Source organism: Felis catus, chromosome A1 (assembly GCF_018350175.1).
Source record: "Felis catus isolate Fca126 chromosome A1, F.catus_Fca126_mat1.0, whole genome shotgun sequence".
NCBI classification, from domain to species: Eukaryota; Metazoa; Chordata; class Mammalia; order Carnivora; family Felidae; genus Felis; species Felis catus.
In genome coordinates, this window is record NC_058368.1 from 133,338,170 (window position 1) to 133,345,838 (window position 7,669).

Consider the following 7,669-nt stretch of genomic DNA (forward strand, 5'->3'; position numbering starts at 1 on the left):
TTAGAATTTTGATTCTCATTATCTGGCAGGAATCCTTGGATCTAAGTCTATATTAATAGACCTAGATGTTGTTTAACACAAAGCTTAGTTGAGAATAACTCAATCTATAAATGAGACTGCGTACTAATTCATCCTATAGTACACAAGGAATAAAGGCCCTACGGTGAGTCCAATAGGAGTCTCTAATTCCTCCTCACCAAAGAAATTGGTAATCCTTTTATAATTTTCGTGACAGAAGAGTTCTGGTCCAGACTGGGCTATTTTCTTCTAATGTAGATGTGTATCTATGTGGTATGTTTTTGTGACGAGTTTGAAGGTGCTGCAGGTCTCTTACTAATAGCCCCAGAGAGTTATTAGATGTTGTTTCTTCACCTTGGGAGGGAGTGCTCTGGGCCTTGTTTACAAGAGCTCTCCACATGTTCCCTCTGTGGGATTTTCTTTCTCAGCCCTATGGTTTTGGGTGGGGCATTTAAAAAAAGCTTTGAAGCAGAAGAATCATATCCTACTTTTAGGTCTCACTGTAAATGCCTATGTCATTGCTCAGCGATGGGGAGTTGGGGACAACGGTTGTGCAACGGCATTTAACACCTTCCCCGGTGGAAATACTTTGTGAGTAAGCTCAGAGATGTTGCCTTTAAATCACTTCTTGCTCAGTCTCATGTAGGTTATAGTCATTTCCAGCTGGGCCCTGGAAATGCAACAATAAACAGCAGTATCCCTGTGCCCAAGGATCTCCCAGTCCAGTGAGGAAATCAGACAATTGTATAAGTGTGTGATCAGTGCTGTGATAGAGGTATGCAGGTGGTGGTGGGCTACTGTGGGATCACAGAGAAAGGTTACTTAATCCTGAAAAGCTAAAAACATTAAAAATTATGTTAAATAGCACAATTGTAAGAAAGTTGATCATTCCAAAATGATCTTTCTCCAAGATTTTATAGTTCTAGTTTAAAATATAAAACTGGTCAATCTTGTACTATGTTTGTTGAGGTCATATCTTGTTATCATTCAATTTCATTAACTCTTAAATGTGAGGTGTATTAGGAGGTAGTCAGGAATGATTTCCTACAAGAATCCTATTAAGGCAGGGGCTTAAGGAAAAAAATGACAGTAAACCAGAAAAAAACCAAGAAGTGGATAGGAAATGTTCTCTGCAAAGGAAACAGTGCTCACAAAGGCCAGGAGAGAAGAGGTGATGGGTCAGCAAAGTTGGGTCAGTGCTTCCCATGTGGCATTGGGGAAGGTAGCTTAGGGCAGAAGAAGAATGAGACTGGAAAGGGGAGCAGTGTGTGATTATGGAGAGCCTTAAGTGCTGAGTAAGGGGTTCAGAGTTTATTTTGAAGACAATGGAGGAGTGGGGGATAATAAAAGCCTTTGAACAGGAATGGGACAAGATCAGAGTTGTATGTTAAATAGAACATTCTCACAATACCCTGGAGGAGAACTTGAAGGGACAAGGCTGGAGGCAGGAAGACCGAGGGCAGGCTGATGCTATAAACCAGCGAAGGGAAGCTGGTGGCTTAAGCTTAGGCAAGGAGAGTGGTGGAGAGAAAGAACTGAGAAACTAGGCAGATTGTTACTTGAACTAGATTTGGTGACTGGTGAATAAAAGGATGAGGGAGAGGGCAACATCCTCCTCCGGCATGGCCATCAGCCTATGGTTCCTGAATGTGACAAGAGGAACAGTAAGCATCCACTAGAAGGAAATCAACTATAACAAGCCAAATAAACAGAGATGCTCCCGCCCTTTATCACGAATACCGCAATTTTAATACTTCTACGTTATCCCTTGTCTTTTAAAATTTTATTTGGGGGTGCCTGGGTGACTCAGTTGGTTAAGCATCTGACTCTTGATATTGGTTCAGCCTGTGAGCTCACTGTCATGAGACTGAGCCCTGTGTCAGACACTGCTGAGCGTGGAGCCTGCTTGAAGTTCTCTCTCTCTCTCTCTCTCTCTCTCTCTCTCTCTCTCTCTCTCCCCGCCCCTCCCCCACTCAGGCTCTCTCTCCCTCTCTCTCTTTTTCTCTCACAATAAATCAACTTTAAAAGTTTGTTAATTGTTTTGCACAAGTAACATAGTCGCATGGTTCAGAAATTAAAAAGCCTCAATAAGGTATACGTTGAAAGCCTCCTTCCCTCCCTCCCTCCCATTTACTTGTTTCTTGTGTGATCTCTCCAGGGACTTTATGCAGATGCCGGGAAGTGCAAGCATGTATTATTCCTTTTTTCCACAAAAGCCAGCGGCATACTTTACACTGTGATCTGTACTTCAGTCTTTTGTTTTGCTTTGTTTTGTTTTGTTTTTTAACTGAATAGTATATCCTACATAACTTTCCATATCAATGTAAATGGAGAACAACTTTCTTATTTTTCTATTTATAGGTGTATAGTATTCATGGATATATAGTTGTTTATTAAGCCAGTTCCCTGCTGTGGACGCTTGGATTGTTTTCTTGCTATTATGAAAAATGCTTCAGTAAGTATGCATTCATCATTCTGTACTTGGGTGTATGTATCTGTTGAAATGGGCTTGACATATCACAGAGAAAAAGCATTTATAAATTTGTTAATAGAACTAAATTTTTATTTTATTTTATTTAAAGGGAAACTGAAAAAAATTTTAATGTTTATTTATCTTTGAGAGAGAGAGAGAGAGAGAGAGAGGGACAGATGTGAGTGCGGGAGGGGAACAGAGAGGACTAGACAGAGAATCCGTAACAGGCCCCAGTCTCTGAGCTCTCAGTCCAGAGCCCGACACAGGGGTCAAACTTATGAACTGTGAGATCATGACCCAAGCCAGAATCGGACACCTAACTGACTGAGCCACCCAGGCGCCCTAAAAACACTATATTTTAAAAGTTGATCACTCCAACACAGTCTGGAAACTTTCTTCAAGATACTTTGTATTCGTGTATTAAAATATAAACTTATAAATCACACACTATGTTTGGAGTGGTATCATACTGTTACTGCTCAGTTTATTAACACCAAGTGTTAATACTGCTCCACTTTAAAAAAATTTTTTTAATGTTTTTATTTATTTTTGAGACAGAGAGAGACAGAGTATGAGCAGGGGAGGGGCAGAGAGAGAGGGAGACATAGAATCCGAAGCAGGCTCCAGGCTCTGAGCTGTCAGCACAGAGCCCGATGCAGGGCTCGAACCCACGGACTGTGAGATTGTGACCTGGGCCGTAGTCAGACGCTTAACTGACTGAGCCACCCAGGTGCCCAATACTGCTCCACTTTATTAACACAAAGTGGCACATGTGTTATAGCAAGTTGATAACATGTGAAAGTAATTTGGGATATCCAGTGCTTCACGGAACGTGGACTTGGAGTCCCTGATAGCCTATTTTTTGGTACTAATAAATGTAGCTTTAAGTCACCATTTTAGGTTTTTTTCCTCACATTCCTTAAAACACCCAACTTTTGAAGAGATAACAGTTCCTTGATGTTTGCAAGTTGTGGGCATGTAAGAGGAGATACATTCATTATATGTTCAATATCTCAAGACTGCCTATGCTAGTATTTTTTAAACCAGGAGCTGATCAAAACAAACAGAAACAAATATAAAAAAATATTTCCTTGGATCTGGGCTGTTTTTATAGATACAAATGAGTTTTAGATAAATGTGTCTGATTTTACATATTTTTGATAGATCTTCTGTGGAGGCAAGATTGCTTTTCCATTCAAATCTCTGCTGTGTGGAACCCACCTCTAGCTTAGATCTCAGAATGCAATTCCCATGAGGCATTTACCTCCCCAAAAGTATATCTGTTCTTTCTACCAGTTGGCATAGGTTTGGGATATTGATACCCTATGAAACAGTGACTGTCTGCCAGCTGAAGCCACACAACCCTTCCTTTCTGGCCATATCCAAGTCAAGGAACCTTGCCTATCTTAACTCTAAGTCTGGAATTTGAGCCTGTTGAGTCTGTGGTAGTTTCATTTGCTTTTGATATTTAGTCAGTAGGAAAACTGAGAGGATATTGAATGTCCCTTGGTCTTACTTAGAAGCATAGATACTACTTGGATTATGAATATTCTCAAGACTTTAACAACAGAAGGAAAATGCTGTGGCAAAAAGTGAGGGTTGTCTTTGGTCTTCCTCCATATTGTCTTGCTTATTGTTAACATAAATCCGCTGCATCCCTGCAGATCTACTCAACGTGGTGTCTATTGACCATCATTGGGTGCCAGCTCGTCTTCCCCACCCTCTTATTCCAGAAGTTCATATATGTTGTCTCTCGCTATTAAAGTGTCCCCTAACTCCGTTGCTCTCCCTGCCATTTTTCTGCTATTGTGTTCTCTCCACAAGACAATGACTCTGCTCTATCTTAGCAATTCATAAACCTTATTATGCTTCAGAATCACTGGGAGTGCTTGTTAACTCTCAGTCAGGGTTTATAAATCTGCATTTTAATCAGCAGGCTCCACCTGGCTCCCCAAGTAATCCAGACTTGATGAGGAGACCACACTTAGAGCAGCCCTTCACTCTACTGCAGGAGAACAACACTGCTCTTCTGTTAAGGAGACCTGGGTTTAGGTCTACCCCTGCCAGTCCTATGGCTTTGGGTAAGTCACACCAATTCCCCGTGCTTCTACTTCCTCCTCTGTAGCATGGAGATCAAGGAGAGAAATTGCACTGGAGTTCTTCAACACCTTTGCCCCATTGACTTTCCTTCTCACCTGCTTAGGAAACCCCAACTTGGAGTGGCCTTATCATCTACCTTTGCTTCTGGGCACCCTGGCTATTGAATGAAACTTGAGAAAATCACAGATCCAGGCTGACTGGTGCTGCTCACCTGAGCTCGCCACACCGTGCAAACACCACAGTACTCCAGCCACTCTCTTGTTCTGCACAAGGACTGTTCCAAATGTACCTTTCTCTCTTCAAACTTCAGAGTGAGGAAGGGGTTATGAGCTAAGGAATGCAAGAGGCCTCCAGAAGCTAAGAAAGGCAAGGAAACAGATTCTCCCCTACAACCTCCCGAAGGAACCAGTCCTGCAAACTTGTTGGGTTATGCTTAGTGAAACTGATTTTGGACATTTGGCCTCTGCACCTACAAGAGAATAAATCTGTTTTGCTTAAAGTCATTAAGTCTGTGGCAATTCATTATAGGAGCAAGAGGAAACAGATGCCACAAAGTGAGATCACTTAGGGAGCATGTGTGAAGAAGTCTCTTGAAAATTGTTGCCTCTGTGTGGTTTTGTCTTCTATGGATCTACAGACAAGGCGCTGGTGCTGCATCTGAGACCACCACTGGGTTGTCCTCAAGACCGGAAACAGGAAGTGCTGGATGTTGAGAGAAGAGCTGGAACCCACTAGACAATGTGTCCTTTGCTATATCTGACCAGAAACACTTTCAGAAAGCAATGGCAGCTTTGTCACTTCTGCCTTCTGAATCTCATAGAAGTTCTTGTTTTGGCCAGCTACAACCCAGGTAGGGAACAGAAATCATAGTTCTGGGACCTACAGTTCCCACCTTAACCAAGCTGATACAACACATTCATCCTAAAATGACCTGATTTTATAGGTTTTCATCTGGGCTTTTCCTCTCACTTACGTTACGGCGAGAGCATTTTCCTGTCATTGAAAATTCTTCCAAACTAATTTGGAAGAAATTCTGATGACCCATAATTTATTTAACCATCCCTCTGTTATTGGTGACTTAGGATGTTTTCTTTTTTTTTTATTTTTTCCTGTGTTACTAATAGTATGGCAGTAACTCTCCATGCATACAAATCTTTGTCAGTATCTCTGATATTTCCTAGGAATGGATTCCTCGAAGGGGGATTACTGAATTAAAGGAAGTCAATTTCTACAAATTGTGATGATTCCTGCCAAACTGCTCTCCAGAAACGGTATATCAGCTTTCACTCCTATTAACTGGGCCCTGGCCAGCATCGAATATTGTGTTTTAAATCCATTCAGAGAGGCACTTCTTGACAATATCTGATGCTGGTGATCATTATAGCTCAAGACTTGGAAGTGAGGTGAGTTGGCCACAATATTCATCTGCAGCTGGCTGGAGAGGCTGGTGACACTTCCTTCCTTTACCTCTGTGGGCACCTGCATCTTCAGAAGCTAGACTCATGGTGAAAAACAACCTGCTGCGATAGGCAATACAGCACTTTTCAGTCAACAACTTGGGGAAATATATTACTTACAATTAAGTATGACCTGAAGAAATACTAATATAGAAGGAAAACTATTCCTATCTCACAAATAAAGAAACACATTAAGTGAGCACCAATGATTTCTCTAGCTCTAACTAGCAAGTCCCTAACAGATTAATAGTTAGCATTCACTTCCCTGAAGTTTTCAATCATTATTTAGGACATTTCGAAGCATATACATTGTACCAAAAACTAGATTCTGCGTCTAATATGGAAAAAGCATACTCTTTGGTTTACAGTTAAAACACTAAAACACATTACCTGGCTAATTCCCATTGCAAATATTTGAATTAATAAGGATGGTTTTATGGCACGCTATTTTAAATCCTCTTTTTGATTCTCAGCTTTACTGCAACAGAAATGAAAAATAAAACATGATTGCATATTGCTGAAGTGACCCAAGGAGAAAACCTATTACATCAGAGAATTTCGTGCAGGGAGTGATTAAGCAGTCTGTCTACATGTTTTCCCAAATTTGTATTTCAGCTGAAATGTAATGGTTAGATGGATAAGAAGTAATTGGTATATTGAGAAAAGAAATTAATACTGACTTATCTTCTCTCCAAACTGCAAAGTTTATTTTTATATACAATCTCAGAATGCTAATAAAATAATCTAGTTTCCATTTTTTCAAAATTAGAGATGCCTGAATTTGTGATGACAGTTTTGCTTTATGAAAGCCTATTTTAGAGTTATCAGACTGTCTGAAATCTTTAGAGTCTCTGCATTAAGTAAGCCAACCAACAAATAACCTCTCAGCAGACAAAATCACAGAAAGCTGAGCTACAAGGAACATGGCCGAGATGATGAGCGGTTCTCAGGGTGGTCCCTAAACCAACATCAGAATCACCTTGGAATTGATCAGAAATGCACATTCTCAGGGCCCTGCTCAGACCTATTGGATCTGAAACTCTGGGGAGTAGGACTGGGCAGTTTGTGTCTTAACAAGCCATCTGCTACATGCTGAAGTTTCTTTAAGAGCTACTGATCTACAATGTTGCTTTCGTTGGTCTGAGAAGGAAGCCAAAGCCCAGAGAGGGCTATTACTCCTTGAATCACAGGAGAAGTTAATGGCATAGTAGGACCAGACTGCCTAGTCTGTAGACAACCTCAACAGTCCTTTACAACATGTGGCTTGTCTGAGATACCCTGTGAGGATGAAAGTGTATTTAGCATGCTCTGCCAGTCAGGCAAACTGTGTGGCAACTTTTTCTAGAAAGGAAAACTTAATGCTACAAGAAGCAACCTATACAAAGCTTAGCTATAAAGAAAATTTACTACTGTGAAACAGCCAACCAAGTCTTCAATGAACTAGATGCATGGACTATTACTATACCTCTTGATTGGATATTTTAATCATAAGTATTAGGGAAATTTCTCTGTTGAGATCACAAAAATTCTCATTGAAGTCTGTATAAAATCTAGCCAGTATCCATCTTGTAAAACATAAAAAATAGTGCAGCTATATGCCTTGAGGGAACTTCTCTGTTCA

General features: G+C 40.7%; 1 long non-coding RNA gene across 1 annotated transcript; it reads left to right on the plus strand.

The window, feature by feature from the left end:
* Positions 1-2,378: 2,378 nt before the first annotated feature.
* On the plus strand, positions 2,379-5,094 carry LOC109492868. The gene is made up of 3 exons (XR_002146833.3): positions 2,379-2,473; positions 4,425-4,572; positions 4,695-5,094. It is a non-coding gene; the product is annotated as an uncharacterized LOC109492868 (long non-coding RNA).
* The last annotated feature ends 2,575 nt before the right edge of the window (positions 5,095-7,669 follow it).